Source organism: Schistocerca cancellata, chromosome 6 (assembly GCF_023864275.1).
Source record: "Schistocerca cancellata isolate TAMUIC-IGC-003103 chromosome 6, iqSchCanc2.1, whole genome shotgun sequence".
Classification (NCBI taxonomy): domain Eukaryota; kingdom Metazoa; phylum Arthropoda; class Insecta; order Orthoptera; family Acrididae; genus Schistocerca; species Schistocerca cancellata.
The window spans coordinates 261377139-261397057 of record NC_064631.1 but is presented as its reverse complement, the minus strand read 5'-3'; positions in this window follow the sequence as shown (position 1 = coordinate 261397057).

The following is a 19919-nucleotide window of genomic DNA, read 5'->3' as shown; positions in this document are numbered from 1 at the left end:
AGGAACTCAGCAATACACAGGTTTTTTAGACTTTGGTGGGGAAGTGCCTCAGTCAAAAGAAGTAATAGAGGCATCTGAGGCTCTGGTTTTCATGCTTGTCTCTATTAATGGCAAATTTAAATGCCCGATTGCATATTTCTTTATCAACGGTGTACAGGCAAATAATCTGGTGTACAGGCAAATAATCAGGTCACAGTGATAAAATCTGCTTTAGAGAGGCTGCATAGTTCTGGCATTAGGGTTTGGTGTGTTACATGTGACAGCTGTAAGGTAAATATAAGCACTTTACGTTCACTTGGCTGTACTTTAAATTTTTCCAAGGGTGATTTTAAAAGCTACTTTCCTCATCCTGTGGAAAAATACAATGTTTATTGTATCTTGGACATCTGTCATATGATTAAGTTTGCCAGAAATGCTCTAGCAGAAGTATCTGCTATTGAGTCTCCAACTGGCATTATTAGATGGCATTTCATTGAGCAATTGAACAAGGTACTACAAGAAGATGGTATGACATTTGCAACAAACTATCAGGACAACATATAAGTTATGTAAATAGAAACATGAATGTTTCATTAGCTGCACAGACTTTGAGTTCTAGTGTGGCAGATGGTATAGAGTTTTTGAGGAGGGTTGGTGATCCAAATTTTAAAGGAAGTGAAGTAACAGTAGAATTTTTGTATTATATTGATAGGATTTTTGATATTCTGAACTCCAGAACTCCATTAGGTAAAGGGTATAAGAGCCCCCTGAGGCTTGACAACAAATCTTATTGGCTTGGTATTTTCAGAGACACTGAAAATTATATCAAAAGCTTAAAAATCATTGGTGTTCCATTGCTGCTTCATGCAAGAAATACTTTTGCTTTTGGGATAATTTTCAATATGCAATCAGTCAGGCACATACAGCTCTGGCAAGTATGCTTCGTGCTGAATCTCCTCTGAAGTATTTCCTAAATTATAAACTGTCACAAGACCATTTCCTGCATTCGGTCCAGAGGTGGTTGGAACAACAATCCAAATGCATACCAGTTCATGAGAAAGTTGCTCTTGGGTAACACTGTCACTGCAATGAATGGGAATTGCTCAAATTTTAATGTGTGGTGTTTGCCACCTGTTTATGATTTTCATGCAAGAAAGCATGTAGTAGAAAGTGATGAAAGTGCTGCAGAAAATGAAGTAGAGAAGTGGTGTGCACTTCTTGATGATAAGATTAAGTTCTCATTTTACAAGCAAAACATACTGTATTATATTGCAGGGTATGTGTCATTGTGCCTTTCAAGGCAGATCACATGCAAAGACTGTCTTCACATACTGAAGCCACCAGTAGCTAAATCTGCATTAGAATGTATTTATCTCTATGCTTTTCCCAATATGGCCAATAGAAATGCATTTGTAAATTTTATTAACTGGGGAAAACTGGTTAAAACAAGTGACTGTGTGTACTCTGTTGTACAATACTCAGAAACTGTTTCAGATGTTTGTGATTGCTGGGGATATGTGACAGAAACATATACTGGCCAAGATTTTGCATTGTGTTATGTTAAAAATAAATTTGTAGATTACCCATTTCCTGCTCCTGCTCTTGGTCATGGTTACCATTATGAAATTGGGATTGAGGACTTACATCAGGCTCAACTTGTTTGTAAGATTGCATCCATGTACTCGTGCACACGCTTAAAAACACATGAAAAAAAAGCCTACTGAGAAAATTTTAAACAACAAATCAAGTATAAGGCAGAAGTTAAATAAACTCATATTGTTTCATCATGTATAGTGCTCAAATTGGAAAAGATTATGTAATGGGACATTCCATGCAGATGGGTGTGACATTTTGACAGATTTTTAAAACTATTTTGTCCATAGATTTGTTGTTGTATAATGATGAACTTCAAAGGATGAATCACATTGGGTTCCCAGGTTCGATTCCCAGTGGGGTCAGGGATTTTCTCTGCCTCGTGATGACTGGGTGTTGTGTGATGTCCTTAGGTTAGTTAGGTTTAAGTAGTTCTAAGTTCTAGGGGACTGATGACCATAGATGTTAAGTCCCATAGTGCTCAGAGCCATTTGAACCATGAATCACATGGAAGTAAAATTAACTCTTTACATCCTGTGTAGATATTGTAACAAAATTATAATTGTTTATTACACATGCTTATTTTAAGCTGTTTGGTGTTACAAAATATGCACTTGAATATAATAGAGGGCAACATTCCACGTAGGAAAATTATATCTGCTTGTGTATGTATATGTGTGGATGGATATGTGTGTGTGCGCGAGTGTATACCCGTCCTTTTTTCCCCCTAAGGTAAGTCTTTCTGCTCCCGGGATTGGAATGACTCCTTACCCTCTTCCTTAAAACCCACATCCTTTCGTCTTTCCCTCTCCTTCCCTCTTTCCTGATGAAGCAGCCGTTGGCTGCGAAAGCTAGAATTTTGTGTGTATGTTTGTGTTTGTTTGTGTGTCTATCGACCTGCCAGCGCTTTTGTTTGGTAAGTCTCAAAATATGCACTTGCATTAAAAACAGGTGATTTGTGTGAAATTAATGGGAAAAAAATGTTCTGAGACTTATTTGACAGATAGCTTTCAGTGTGAGAAAATATTTCCCTCAATAATTGTGTTAACTTGAGTTTTTCAGTTTAAGAAAACAGTTTAATGGATGTGATCTAATGGAGTACGCAGTGGCCCTATGATTCAAACAGTAATGTTTGTGGATACTCTGCAACATAAGAGCAATAAAATTGTTACTCTCTTAATTCTTGTTTTAATACTTCCTAGAATGAACACAATGTTCCAATTGATCGTAAGCATTCTTATTACTTTAGAATCATTCTAGAATAAGGGGGCCTGATTCAGGCAAAACCTAATTTTCTGAATTTTGTCTTTATTTTGCTAGGAGGTCTTTCTATTATATTTTCCTATGTTGGGGGGGGGGGAGAGAATGCAAATAATCATACAGAATTAGGCCGGCCGTAGTGGTCGTGTGGTTCTAGGCACTACTGTCTGGAGCCGAGCGACCGCTACGGTCGCAGGCTCAAATCCTGCCTCGGGCATGGATGTGTGTGCTGTCCTTAGGTTAGTTGGGTTCTAGGCGACTGATGACCTCAGAAGTTAAGTTGCATAGTGCTCAGAGCCATACAGAATTACGTTTCTAGCACTACAAAGTACAGAATACAGTGATTACAGTTACACTTGGAAATCTAGGAAATTTCAAAAAAATGGTTCAAATGGCTCTAGGACTACTTAAACCTAACTAACCTATGGACATCACACAACACCCAGTCATCACGAGGCAGAGAAAATCCCTGACCCCGCCGGGAATTGAATCTGGGCGCGGGAAGCGAGAATGCTACCGCATGACCACGAGCTGCGGACTAGGAAATTTCAGTATTCATGTTACATGCCTAATTTTCATCAACATTTACCTTAATTATACAGTTAAACTTTTTGCTGATTTGAACTGTGTACTACATGTTAAAAAGATTTTGTTTGGTCATAGTAATAAAAGCATTTCTTCTTCTTCTTCTTTTTTTTCAGTTCATATGTCCCATATGGAACTGAAATTATCAAGTTATGATGACAAAGGAAGGAATTAACATTAAGGAATCTTACTTCACAGAAATTATCTAATAATGGTTACACTTTGTCATAAACCATTTAGTTTTCCATTAAGAGTGAAAGCAGTTGCACAAGTCACGTAAAGAACAAAGTTTCCCATAGGGAACTAAAGTATTTTATGTTTGAGTTATTGCAGACCCAAAGTATTGTGATCTTCATATTTCTATTTAAAAAAAAGTTTGTAACTCAAATTCACAGACATTTTGGAATCTGTACATACATGTGTGTAACAAGGTACTTTTCATGTGCCATGTGGAACCTTTAATTTTCTGGTTTAAATATAATTTATTTCATGAATTACCTTTAATACCAACAATGTCTGGATGCGATATTTACCATTTAGAAGAAGAAATATTAGTGTACAGAATAACAAACCTCATGAAAAATGTAAGAGATTGTTCTGTACAGAACTTGGAATGGCTCTTTATCAATAGCAGGTAAAAAGAAGGCTTCTATTAAATGTTCAAAGAGACCAGTCAGTACCTCTTAATTCACCTTAGAGGTGATACAGTAATAAAAGAATTTACTTTTTTCAGAATTTCAGCTAAGTATTAAAAGTGTGAATACCTATTCAATAAGTATTTGCTTTACCAATAACCTGTAGTACAAACACACGTATAAGCAGGTAATTATGGGAGTCAAGAGTTATGTTAAAATTAAAGATGCTGACTGGTATTACTTGCTCACAAAACATTGTAGTTGCTGTACAGTTTATGCTGTAAGTGGTGTACCCAATGTGATTCCTGGAGGACATAATGTTCTGTTATCCTATGGGAGTGCACTGCTACCACACCTATTGAAAGTAAGTTTTTCTGTGGAATTGTTGTATCAGACGTCTGTACCAGAAAAAATCATGTTCTTAGGAGGAGCAAGCATTACAGCAGCATATGCTGTTAAAAGCATAGTGAGATTTTCTTTTTCATCATTTCCAGCATTGTACACAACTTTCTTGCACTTTTATGTTATCACATTTTTCCCTTGAGAATGGAGAAGAGAGAGGAGGGGAAAATAAATAAACTAATTAATTAATTAATTAAGCGTGCTTTCATAAGAACCGGAAACTCTACTTGTCATTTGTTATTTTCAAAACGTTACTCTCTTTCCAAATACTGTTCTATTTCTTCAAACCAATTCTCAATTTCTCAAGTTATTACATATTATTTACTGTACATTGTCCAGCAATACTTCTGTTTTTACTGGATAGTTTGTAATTTGGCACTACCTTTGTACCACTGGTATTGGCTAGTGTACTTTTGCAGATAAGAAAATCGACTGGTCTGGACTGGACAAATTCAGACAATATGGAACATTTTACACTAAATTTGCAATATAATGTCACCCTTGTCTCATACAGATTGTAGCAGCCATTGGTGTGCCTGTCTGGCCAGCTTCTGCAGCTTTCGCTTTCAGGTTTGTTTTTTGCTTGGGCCATATCATGACAACCAGTCATTCCAGTGATAGACACCATGTCAAAGACTGGAACCAAGATTCACAGAAATAAAATTCCATGGTTGTAATTCATAGTGTAATTAATTTTGCTCGCTGACATGTTTTGAATTCAATTTTAAAATAAATCCATGGTACCAGTCACTGTTTGGGTGTCAGAATGGAAAATTACAGGTTTAAGACACCCCAACCTTAAAATTAACAGCTGTGATCGATGTTATTTTCAACAAGTTCCTTCACTTCCTACATCATGGATCAGTCCAATATAATATTATTACTACACTTAACTTCCAAATGATACAAGTTATGCATTTAAGAGGAGCCTTAACGTTGGCCTTTGTGTTTATCTCATTTAAATGTATTTCTTGTCACGTATCAAAGACTGAAGCAATGTCAAAAACTGGTGCTTCTACCTTATCACTCAGTTAAAATACACCGTTTCATGTACAGGCGTTAATAAAATCATGGCATTCAAATTTATGATCAAAGAGAGAGCCAAATTCGTAAGTGCATGTTGCAATTACAGTGTCAGCATATATCCAGATCGGTAATGCATCACTACAGATAAAGAAAAATAACAATTTTTCCGTTTATAAGTAAGTAATACTTTAATAGCTCAGTTGTAATTTCTGTTGTCAGTAGAGGTACCCCTACGCAAACGATGTCAACTTTTTTTCAAGAGGCGCCTTCACTGTTTTCCACACTTTATTTTCCGAATTTTACCTGTAGTTAAAAGCTTCGGCAACCAAGGTAATTTGTTGACCTCCATTGAATCTTAAATAGTATTTTAAAACGGGCAAATAAGTAAAGCACTCATAAAATTAATAGTAAACAATTTATAGGTCAGCTTGTCAAACTTCAGAAACACACTCGAATTTAGGAATTTCATAGCAGAACTGTTACTGTCTTTTCTCGCTAGATTAGAAACACTTCATTATGTTGATGTGAACATATCTAGAACATCCAATATAAAAGACTTATGAGGGCGCAGAACGAAAAACATTTGACACTTCCTTTTTTGCCAAATTCAGATATGGCGGACACTCAATGATATGATCTCTTGCCAGCTCGCGCTAGAGCCATCTATCGGTAGGTCCGGTAGTTGAGCATCCCTCATTTCGCTAGCCTTAGACGCCTGTAGCGTGCGCCGACCTGCCGCTAAATAACATCTCAGATAATTCTTACACGAACGTTGGAGCTGAATGGCCTCAGTGATAACTGGTCATGTATAGAAAATGCACCTGTTTAATTATTTGTAACCGTCGGATGTAAGTGGTAGAGAGTGAATATTCGAGACTATCTATGACTCATGCAAGACAATTCTCGTTCGATATCAGCCCAACTCAATTTTTTCATCAATCAGGGCACTTGTTGCCAAATATTGCCACACTTCATCTGTAAAATGTGGAGAGGGAAATGTTTTAGCGCCTCCTCATGACGCCAGTTCTACTTACAACTAAATGGGAGTTGTTTTTACCTCATACGGATCTTCAATCGTATTTCGTTCAGTCGCAGGTATTTCTACGTCTACGTCCGTACCCTGCAAACCTCTGTGAAAAGCATGACAGAAGATACTTTTCATTGAACTACTTACAGTGATTTTCTACAGTTCCATTAACGACTGGAACGCAAGAAGAATTATTTGTAAACCCTCACTGTAATTAGTCTAATGACGTCCTCGCGATGCTTCGTGAATCGTGTGATGAAATACGTTCAAAATGTAAAGTATGAGAGCACAAAGACCAGTTCACACTGGCCATCATGTCACGTCACGTTCCATCCCATCAAAACATTCCGCAATGCATTTCATATGGTGGAATCCACACCGGCCGTCTTGTCAAGCCATGGAATGTCACAGCACCGTCAACGTTTATTTGTAAAAAATTTGACGACTGACGTCATCCGTCCTTTGCTTATCACATGACCCACAAGCTCATTTCCTCATGATCACGGCCATGCAAGAATCTTCATATTTCGTTTCATTATTTCTTTTTTTTAAATTTATAATAAATGACGACAGATTAACAGAAGCAGTGAGACAGCAGTCTGAATTGTACCACATGAGCGTACTAAATTACTTGCCCTCTACTAAATCTATGAAGTGGATTTTTATAGATACCGGTACCATACAATCAAATGGATTGCAATATGGCTGCGACAGCAAGTGAAAAAAGTATTGTGGCTAGAATCAGATGGTTTAGTAGGTGGAATTTATTTGTATATTGTCAGGCATCCGTAGTGTTACATAAATAAATGCTCAGAAACCTTTAGACACTGCATGTTGTTTGTTGAAATACTGATTTGCGGCAGGCCTATGTATTATTAAGCAGCTCTCTAGACTGTGTATGAAACAGTTTTGCAAGTGGCAGTGTTCAATATTTATGTGGTATATGTAAGGCTCTTGAACTATTTAGCCAAATACAACATGTAAAGAAAACCTATATATCTCGAAGGGGAAAATTTTGAGCGAGAGATGCCCATTGCACAAAAATTTGCACTGCTCTAGGTACTAAGTTAACCTTAAAACAGACCAAATTTTCACGGGATCTAATGGCACCTCGTAACACTGTGTTCCTTTTCAGTAATTCTGGCTGCAATTTGACGAAACAGATAAAAAAACTGATGCTTCGACTTTCCAAAATATGAAATGCTGATTCCTCTTCCTCAAGTTCCATGTGTAGTGTGTAAAATTTCCCTTCTGTCCCACGTAATGACATTTTATCGGACCGACGCTCATTCTTTGTGTTGCTTTGCAGTTCTATCTCTGAAAGCTGCAAACCCAAATATGGACAATGATCCAGCGTGTCACACGGAATACGAATCCGTTAATCAAGGCGTCTTCTCTGCTGGCGTACATACAGAGGAACCTGCGCAACACAGAAGCCCGACCACCTCGGCTGTATGGATTACCTAAGTTCCATAAAAATAACGTTTCACAAAGACCGATTGTTAGCACTCCTGGCTCACCGATGTATAATCTGGCAAAACACTTGGCCTCTCTGCTCCAGCCACATGTGGGAAAGACTGAGACATATATAAAGGAATCAGGACATTTCATTGAGAAGCTGGAGAAACTAAAACTTGCGCCAAACGACACCCCCTCAGATTTGTTTCCAAAAGCGCCACTCAGTGACACTCTGGAGCACATCGGTTCCATCTTCCCGCAAGATATCACAAAGCTCTTTCACGCATGTCTCACCATGAGCTATTTCACTTGGAATGGAAACTTCCACAAACAGCTGGAAGGCGTCGCCACGGGTAGTCCTCTTAGTCCATTGGCAGTCAACTTCTTCATGGAACACTTTGAAACCCAGGCACTGGGCTTGGCACCTTGTAAACCTAAGGTGTGGTACAGATACGTCGATGATACCTTCGTTGTGTGGAGCCATGGTGAGAACAGCTCAGTGACTTCCTGAGACACTCGAGTAGTCTCTATACCAGCATAAAATTTCTCATTGAAGTAGAAAAGGACAAAAAACTACCATTTCTCGATGTGCTAGTCACAAGAGACAGTGAAAACCTGGGACACAGAGTGTATTGAAAATCGACACACACGGACCAATACCTGCACAAATTGTCGAATCACCACCCAGACCAGAAAAGAGGCACGTTAATATGCTCGTAATGTGGGCAAGATGTATATTTTTAGCTGCAGCACATCAAATGCGAAATACAACACTTGGAAAGTGTTCTGAGAAGCAATGGGTACTCCACAAATTATATTAGAAGTATAACAGAGACAAACACTTGATGAAGTGACAAATCAGAAATAGAAATGTTGGGCACGACCTTTCTGCCATACACTCCCAGAGTGACCGACACAATCGACCGTACATTGCGCAGACACGGCTTAAAGACTATAAACCGACAAACATGATCAAAGAGTGTCTCAGGTCGTCAAAGGAGATGAGGGACCCACTTGCAATGCCGGAAATATGTGCATAGTATAAGGTATATGTTGGAATGACTCGACGATCGATCAACACCAGAATCACAGAACATAAGCGACATTGCTGATTGGGGCACGTGGAGAAATCGGCTGTGGCAAAGCACTTGCTGTGTGAGGCCGACCACGTAGTAAAATTCACTGACACGAAAGTTCTGGCCGTAGAGAAGAACTATCACACCTCCTTGTTCAGAGAAGCACAAAAACACGAGAACAGCTTCAACAAGAAAGAAGAAAGCCTCAAGGTAAACGAAACCTGCCTTCCTGTGCTGCAGTAACGACCGTCGCAGGTAGCAGAGAACCTCACTGGAAATGATGGCGGAGAAGCCCTTGGACGTTGGCGCATCAGGTACATATAGTCTGCTGCTGGGAGCTGGCTCCGGAGCACCACCAGCAATGGAGGGTGAACCTTTAACAATGCTAGCCACTCGTGTTGGCGAAACGTGAGAAAAATCATCAGATGAACGTCGGCCGAAAAATGTGAGACAGAAGCCAACAGGCAGTTTGTCAGTTCTCTGTAGGTTAGAGTTCTAGCATGTTCATGATTAGGATGAGGGAATGAAGTATAGCTAGCTTTTTTATCGCTAATGGAGTTGGCTTACACGAAAGCAGACATAGTTTTGCTGTAAATAACTTTGAAGTATGTTCAGTATGCTTGACATCCATTTGTTTCAGAAATTTAGGACATGTTCTGAGCTCATACATAATGAGGTACCTCTGACAAAATCAGCTTCCAAAAAAATTAGTCATTCAAAACCGAAGTACACTTCTCTGAAATGACATTCTGACAGCCATGTATTAAGGCAGTCTGGTAGAAACAGTATTTCGTTGCTTCAAAAGGCATATTACTCAGTACCATCGCTATGTTTACTTTCGAAAGTAAGATCATAGAGAGGATGCAACATGCTATCTTGTATTGAGAGTCATCAACAGATTAGAAGTAACTTTGAGTGCGCCCCAGGAAAGCGTGTTGGGACCCTTCCTATTTAGGTTTATGTTAATGACTTTGTAGACTATGTTAACAATAAACTCAAACCTATTGCAGTTGATGTAGTTAGTTATAATGAAGTACTGTCATAAAAAATCTGTACTAACGTACAGGCGCACATTGAGAAGACTATAAAGTGGTGCAGATATTGGCAACTTACTTTAAATTTTCAGAAATGTAAAACAGTGTAACTTGCAAAATGAAACATGTAGTATCCTGAACCTATACAAAATGGAACTAACAAGGGATACTGAAGATATACAAGGTCAACGCGATAGTCATAGATTTTTTTGATATATGAGGGAGAATTGAAGAAACTTACTCATTCATACTTGAAGGTAAAAACAAACTATACCAATAAAGTCTATGTACGAAGTTCCAAGAACCGCTTTAAGTGATGAATCTATTAATGTACCACAACTGCCTAAGTATCACTGAACTGGAAGTAGAGTCTGAAGAAGAAGAAAAAAAATTAGTATGAGGAAAATTTGGCCAGAACTTTTCAGAATCCAAAGTGTCATGTGCTATGTCAGAATAGAAATTAATTTCTTGTTGAATTTCCTGTGCTATGCTTTAAGGATCAGGTTATCACAATAATGAGTGTAACAGGATAGTGATGCATTTGAGGATATTTAGCTCTGGGAGGAGCTGGAAGTCTGAGGAAAGCATGTGGACCAAACAAACATTTCATATATACAGGTATGCAAAATTTAATGATGGCAGTAACTTTTGCATAATGTGTCACTGCCAAGTAACATAGCCGATGAAAGTTGGACCATATATAGGAAGAACTGTTACAGTATAGTACAGTACAGTGCAATATACACCCTCCGGTAACTGAAAAAAATATGCAATGAGATGAACAGAAATCACACTCTTGCTGAAAGATAAAAGTTACACTGAGGTCACTGCAATTAATTATCGTTCCCTGGAGATTAAAAAACGCAGGCCATGATTATTCATAGGATGTGTGATCCAGGTAGACAGTTCATACTATGCAACATTCTCCCATGATGACCACAAGGTTGGTAAGGAGTTCTTGTGGTAGGGTGTTCTATTTCTCCACTAGCATTCTTGACAACAGCTGGATGGCTGTTGGTGCATGTGGACTTTCTTTCCTAAGTTCATTTTTGTTTAAATGTGATTATCGGTTCATTAGCTATTAATATCTTATTTATTTTAATTGCATTTGTTATTTATTAGTAATGCACTTATGTATGATAAGTTTCAGTTAAAAACTAACGAAAATAATACATTAAGTACAGCATTTGTTATCAATAAAAAATAAATAAATTATGTGTACCAGCTACAAGAACGTAATGCACATCATAATTACTTTTATGTATGAGCAAAGTATTCATTTTAGACCACTTCTTCACTGAAAATTGTTACCCTTAACAAAATTACTTTTACAAGCCAAGAATTTTTAGCATGTCACACACACAGCTGCAGTCTCACTGGTTTCAGTTGCCTGAGACTGCAGTCGTGTGTGTGTGTGTGTGTGTGTGTGTGTGTGTGTGTATGTGTGTGTGTGTGTGTGTGTGTGTGCGTGTATGTGTGTCTATTGTTGACGAAGACCAATGGCCAAAAACTTCAATTGTGAGAGTCTTTTTGTTGTGCCTAACTGCGATTCAGCAACTTTCCTTCTCATAATATTATTACATTCCATCTTGGATTTCCCACTGTTTGATTTATAGCATCTTTCAGTCATAAACTACATTTAAAAACAATAACAGGCCTGTGGTCATTCTGTTAAGGAAGAGCTCAGGATTGCTTTTCCAGATTCGCTCACAACAAATTAAATTTCATTTTATATTTATGTGAAAAGATATATTTTTGAGATATTTTGGATCCCTGCAAAGATTTTCATAACTTAAGAGTGTTCTGAAAAGCATATTTTGTAATAAATCGGTGGTTGTGTTTAAAGTTCCTGTAAATAAGTAACATATCGTGTCACATTAGTTCTGTCTTTTAATAGGAGTGTACTGAACCTAAGCACCAACCCACAGGCAACTCTTGAATGGAGAGCTGGGGATTTATCCTAATTACAGTACCTTAACACCCAATTGTTTCAGCAGCCAAATGAGCTACCAGAACTGGCAACTCACTTGCGCCACTAGAGCATACACTAATGGCAGCTACTCAGAGCTGCAGGATATACTTATTTCACTACATTTTAAAACTATTATCATCCTTGCCTTCTGATGCAGACGGATTTGAGTTCTCTAATAACGGAAAATTTCGTAATCGCTGAAGTATAGTATCCATGGAATCCTGTGCCTACTACTGCAGCCTTAACAGTAGTGGTAAATATCGCCAGTGGATTCCTTCAAATCACAACAGCCGTCAGGACCACCGGTATCAACCTGCAGCCTCGCTTGAGCTGCACAGAAATTAAATCCAATTCAACATGCTGCCTGGCTAATCTGCGCAGCAATTAAAATCCACGAAATTTCAATCAGTAACTACAGCAATTCAGATGAACTCAACAGCTGCCCACTTGATCTGAACAGCACCGAAAACCATTCGTAAATTTAAACCACAAACTGTTACAAAGCTAACGAATACAATGCCTGCTCAGCTGATCTATGCAGCACTTAAAACCACGTGAAAACTTAATCGCAATTGCAACAGCCCAAACCTATTCAGTAACTGCAACATTTAAGACCACATTCACATTTGAACACAAGTCTAAAAACCACTCATGACAACCGTCAAAAAATTCTCTTCAATTAACAGAAAATCCACCACAACATCCTCGAGATGGCGCACAACTCCACTCACTGAAACACACTCGCTAACAACCTCCTGCATCGTGCCGCTGTCGGAGCTCCACACTTACCTCACCTACACATGATGGCATTGCTTGCTTACCCTGAGCGCTACAGATCGAACCAGCTGGTCTTTCGAACTATACCTCTAGCGGACCTCAGTCGAAAAGCGAGAGATATGCTTGCAGCAATTACCACATGACACAATATTGTCTCCAATTGTCGTACATTGACGCCATTGTCGAATTTTCTGTGACCATGACTGAAAAACGCTTCATAAAAACAGTAAAACTTGCACCAAGTTTTCTGTTGTTGCGATAGGTATCTCGTTTTTGGCTATGAGTCACTTAAGTTCCAAAAGGTCACTGATAACATTTATATCATATCACACATAAATAAGAAGAGAAACAGCAAGTTTAGTATAAACTTACTATATGTAATATACTGCACCAGGCTTAAGTTATTTCTTTACAGTTCACTAAAATATTGCGCCAGGTACAGTGCAGCCCCATTCTGTTTGCTGTTCTCAGGCAAGAGATGAGTTGGTTGCTATTAATAAGCACCTGGAAATCGCCCTGACTTCTGTCAGACGACTAGAAGCTGCAGGAAGTACAAGGAACTCGAAACTTTCAACACAGGACAGGAAAATGAAGGGGAACTATGGCTCAAGTTAAATGACTAGTTGACCAAACACTGGATTGATATGTACCCATCAGAACAGTTCATGGTCGGAGAGATACTCCATGGTGTACAGTCAAAGTAAAGAAACCTCTATAGAAACAGAAACTACTACATAATGGGCATAAAACAAAGCACACTGCTATAGATTGAGAAATGTTGAATGAAATATATGTGGCAGTCTAGAGAGCAATAAAGAGAGCCTTCAGTGAGTACCACAGCAGAATATTGTCGAAATATCTTTCACAAAACCTAAAGAAATTCTGGTCGTGCGTAAAGGCCGTTAGTAGCATCAGAGTTAGTGTCCAGCCAAACGTAGACAAGGCAGGAACTGAAGTTGAGAATAACAAAGCGTAATCAGAAATGCTTAAATCTGTTTTCAAACGTTCCCTTACAACGGAAATCCAGGAGTACTGCACCAGTTTAATTCTCGTATCACTGAAAAGATGAATGAAATAGATATTAGTATTAATGATGCTGAGACACAGTTGAAACCATTAAAACTGAACAAAGCCCCAGGGCCCAATGGAACCCCTATCAGATCCTATATTCAGTTTGCCACTAAGTTAGCCCCTCTGTTAACTATACACTACAGTGACGAAAATCATAGGATGCCCACAAACATCGTCACTGACCTTTTTTTGACCGGCGTGGGGCAACAACTCGACATGGAATGGACTCAACAAGACATTGGAAGTCCCCTGTAGAAATACTGAGCCATGCTGTCTCTATGGCCGTTCATAATTGCGAAGACGTTGTTGGTATAGTATTTGGTGCATGAACTGAACTCTCGATTATATCCCATAAATGTTGGGTGGGACTCATTTGGAGCAATTTAGGTGACCAATCATTCGCTCTAATTGTCCAGAATGTTCTTCAAACCAACTGTGCACAATTGTGCTCAGATGAAATGACGCATTGCCATCCATAAATTGTCTACCGTTGTTTCGCAACAAAGAGTACATGAATCACTGTAAGTGGTCTCCAAGTAGCTGAACATAACCATTTCCAGTCAGTGATCAGTTCGACTCCATGTAAACACATAGTCTACTCCATTATGGAGCCACCACCAATTTCCACAGTGCCTTGTTGACAACTAGGGTCCATGGCTTCGTGGGGTCTGCACCACACTCGAACTCTACCATCAGCTCCAACTGAAATCGGGACTCATCAGATCAGGGTAGGGTTTTCAGGTCGTCTGGGGTCGAACGGATATGGTCACAAGCTCAGGGGAGACACTGCAGGCGATGTCGTGCTGTTAGCAAAGAAACTTGAGTTGGTCATCTGATGCCATAGCCCATAACGCCAAAATTTCGCAATACTGTCCTAACGGATATGTTCGTCGTAGATTCCACATGGATATCTGCGGCTGTTTCACGAAATGCTGCTCGTCTGTTAGTACTGACAACTCTACAAAACGTTACTGCTATCAGTGGTTAAGTGAAGCCCATCAGTCACAATGTCGTCCATGACACAAGATAATGCCTGAAATTTTGTAGTCTCGTCACACTCTTGACGCCATGGAGATCTGAATGCTGAATTCTGTAATGATTTCTGAAATGGAATGTCCCATGCATTTAGCTCCAACTGCCATTCCGCGTTCAGAGTCTGTTAATTACCGTCGTGTAGCCTTAATCACGTCGGAAACATTTTCACATGTATCACATGAGTACAAATGAGAACTCCACCAATGCAATGCTTTTTATACCTTGTGTACTATCATGCGCAAAAGTACCTGAACGACCTGAATTGTGATAAGCCTGATTTGCATGCAACCAACATAACGTAGCTCTCTAGCGGATCCTCTAATCGCTTAAAAATACAAAATGGATACCACGAGAGACACCCAGACAACACTGTTCTTTAAGGCAATCAGTGCGATGTAACATCACACCATGATACTGCTATACAAAATGGATACCACGAGAGACCACTAGACAACACTGTTCTTTAAGGCAATCAGTGCGATGTAACATCACACCATGATACTGCAAAAACTAGAAAAACAAGTAATTAGAGATGAGTTAGTCCCTAACGCTTGACAACTTACAATGATTTTCAAAAGCGTTACCATCTCATTAAAATCTGAAACATCTAACTATGGCACGTCAACTATGTAGCAATCCTTAAACAAAGTAAGTGTTTATATGAACAAGATATTCTAAGACAATGTCTGTACTAATAAAGGTCTATGACAGATCGAAGTATTTTTCCTCTGTATAAGGTTTTCCCGCACCTGCTAAATGTCCCAGTGATGATTGGTTTTTACATAAACTAGTCGTTAAAGAAACTAGTTAAAGAAAACCTGATAAACAGCGGTAAACGCTCTATAGAAACCGTAATATTAATGGAGTATAATCACTATACTAATTATTCATGAAGAATTATTTGCCCACATGTTTGAACTATAAATGACATGACGAAATTTTTTCTTCTGGATCTGGACAGAAACCCAGCAGTCGTAGCCAATACCAACTAAAATACACTTTCGCGCCTGTCCGGGACTTGATCAAGGCAACGCTCATCAATGCTCACTACCCGTAAAGAGACGTGAAATATAAAGGTTTTCACCACATCTGAACGTGAAACGAAATGACGAAATTATTTCTACTACATCAAAACCATTATCGCCCTGTTAACTAACCATGAAAGACGTTTAATACACTCTCCTTCACAATTAACCAAGTATGCATGTGCTGAAAATTGGAATGCTATGATTTAAAATGTTGTGACGGGATTTTTTACCCAGCACGTTGTCGGATTGTTAACTAAGTAAAATCAGATGTTATAAATCGAATTTATTTACCAGCAGCGAGATGTATCAATATGATACGAGGGTACAATTTGTTTTGCTTGCCCGGGAATCGAACACGGCGCGTACTGTCGCTGTTTCCTATCCATAAATAGACGTTAAGTATCAACTGCTAGCTCACCAGTAGTGAGATGCTCGCATGTTTCACTAGAAATAACGATACCTATCGTTATTGTTGAATATTCATGAACTGACATTAAATATGCAAATTATTTGTCGGTGGTAGGTCAGTGTGCACATGCTAGGCTCTGACCCTGTTGGTAGTGAAGGGATATTTTGTTTAATGCGGATTCTGAACCACTGTGTGACCTAACATTCTGGACTTGGCGTTACCATAGGTGAATTAGTTCTTTTCGTGAATGTTAAAAATGGACGCTACGAGTGAGAATCGAACCTCTGGCCGGTGTTGCTATCACTTTGACATGGACCTGAATTAACAAACGTAAAGGCCAATTAGCTACCGATTGCAACTTGAACATCAGATATAAATATCGGGGAATAATTTACGGGGTTCTCCTTTTAAGTAGCTGTCGTAGCAATTTTTGTTGTAATGTCTTATAAGAACTGCAAACTAAAAAAAAAATTATTCTCCTGAAGCGATTAGGTTCTGTAGTATCACCGGACGCCGTTGACAGAATGAGTAAATAATATTATTTTTGCTATTAAATACGTGAAAATAATTTTTATTACATAGGATTTCTTTGGCACTACTGCTGACACATAATAAAACAGATGAAACCACAACATGACACTGATTACAAAACGGGAACATCAACAAAGACATTTCATAAACTGCGAATAACACATTATTTCATCTACATCTATATTTCACAAGCCACATTAAGGTGTGTGGTACACGACACATTTGTTTACTCCAGGCGCGAATATATTGATAGTAAACCTCTGTGTCCGCAAGACTCTCTGTAATTTTATCTTCACGGTCTTTCTGCGACATATAAGTAGGAAGAAGCAGTTTATTGCCAGACTATTCAAGTTACCTACGGTCTACGTATTAAACAGTAGACCATACCGCCGTCGAGGCTGCCTCTTTTGCAGCGTCTTCACGTGGAATTGAATGAGCAACTCTCTGACGCTTTCGTGCTTACTAAATAATCCAATAACTAAAGGAATACTTGGATCTTCCCTATTTTGGCTATCCTACCTGGTACGGACTCAGAATGATGGACAGTATTTAAGTATTGGTCAAACGATTGTAAGAAGTCAAGATTGTAAGAAGTCCAGGAACATGGCATCTACCTGGTCACCTGTGTCTACTGTTTACTGGAATCTCGTGGGCGGACAGAGCGTTCTGAGTTGCACACGACCCTTGTTTACGAAAATCGTGTTGATTCTTACAGAGTAGATTTTGAAACTCCGAAACTTGTTGAATGTGCGAGCATGAAACATATTACGAAGTTCTACAACAGTCCGACGTCAGAAATGTAGACCTATAGTTTTGTGCATCTTTCCGAGGACCCTTCCTGAAAAAGAGAATAACCTGTGCTTTTTTCCAATCATTAGGATGACTCATCAGTATATCTACGGTAAAATGATGTTACGAAAGGAGTAAGTTCTTTCGCATACTTTGTGTATAATCCAGTTGGTATACTTGCAGGTGCAGTGCCCATTTATCTGATGAGTGATTTCTGTAGCTTTACTATCCCGTGGTCACGTAGTTCTATATCTATTTTGTCATTCATGCGACGATTTTTAAGGCGGGGGGGGGGGGGGGGGGGATGCTTCGTTTACAGAAGTATCAAAAGTCCGTATTTAGTATGCACTATACTCAGAAAAATGAAATACAACTTATCACGATAAAGGTACAAAAAACGTCTGTCTGATTAATTCAGAGTACCCTAAGTCGTTAAGGATTACCAACAGATTATGTAAATTCGGCCGCGAAATGCCCTTTGTCTATGTTCAGACCACAGTCATACAGGAGCGTCACAGAACTACCACAAAAGTTGGGAATTTAGCAGTGTGTGAAGATACATAAAGTAATAAAGTACAAGTAAAGGAATAAATCCAAAAATTATTGATTTGTAATGATGATACATTTTCTTTACCATTTGTTATCCATCTGCCTGTTTTTCCGTCTGCTAAGACCTCTTGTTCTCAGGACATGTAAAGATATGAAGTAGAAATTTGTGCCGCGTGCTAAGGTCTACGGTCCCGTGGCTGTGTAAATAAATTTAAGCTCCTAAGGTACTTCTCTCGAAAGAAACAGCCTGGTATGTCAAACGTTATGATACTTGCAAACGTAATCCATAAAAGCTACAGACGAATATTGGTCCGAAGTATTTAGCCTGCTGGTTTAGCGGTAAAGTGCGTGCCTGCAATTAGAAAAGTCTCAGGATCGAATCTCGTTTATACGATGGATTTTTCAATCTTCATTTTAACCTAGTGTTCACTTCTCAATGATGTAACGATTGGCAAGAAACATCGCGTGTTTCGGTTTACCCACTTAACTGTACTTGGCTTCTCCCCACTTAGATGACTGGAGTAGTTTAGGGACACACAAGTCACCGAAGTGGTGTCCAATACAAAAATTTGTACCAGGTCATTAAGTAAAAGGAATTACTGTTATCTAAGTACATAACTGTGTTTGTACAGAACTCACACAGTGCGAGTCGTACTAGCACTTTTCTGATTATTCGCTTTCGGTATTGTGTTTTCCACTCAGTATTAAATAAAAATAATCTCTCTTTCATGCTCCCGTCGGCATTGGAGTCCTGCCTGCACAAATAACTCAAAGTAATACGTCTTCTCATTGACGTCACACAAAATTAATTCTTTCACTTTGATGGCCTCATCGAATTTGACGTCATTTTCCACGTGAAAAAAAAATGTTCCCATAGTCGTCTTGATCTTCTTGATCAATGATCACAAAATAATTTAAAATCAATAGACTTTTGAATGACTGAAAAAGAGTGACATAGACTAATTAAGTTATGTGTATATTATGGTCTTCTTTCAATTGAATGTCATAGCTGGTGATGATCAATCGTTTTCGCTTTAGTTATATTACACCTTCATTTGAAAAAAGTTGAAGGCAAACACACATTTTCCTTTTGTTCATAGTAACGTAAATGCTCAATAAGAGTAATCGAACAGTAAACAAAACGTTCTTTTGTCATAAAGTTTCCTCCCTAATGACACAATGATTCAGTATCGTGTCCAGTTTTCATCCTCCTCTACAACAGCATTTAGCCTTTGGGGAACAGCGGCAACAAGTTTCCGGATGAATCTGTTATTTTGCTACAGCTCTTCCCATGAATCATGAACTGCTTCGGGCAGCGATGCCTTGGTTGTTGGTGTAGGTCTTCTACGCCGAATAATTTTCGCTATCTCTGCCCATACGTGCCCTACAGGATTGAGGTCAGCACCTTTTGGAGACCAGTCCAGGAGATCGATGTCTCCATTCATTTGAAACCATTGTTTTACACAGTTCGCTGTATGGACTGGGGAACGGTCATGTTGGAATATTATACTGCCTCCCGAAAACCTCTGGCGAACAGAAAGAAGCATTATGTTCTCCAGTATTTGACAGTAGCAATGACTAGCAAGCGGATGATCCAGTTCCCACAAAACGCCACAACCATCTGCTGATATCCACCCCAAAACTGTGACAGAAGTTCGGCTACACCATTGCCTCTAATGAACA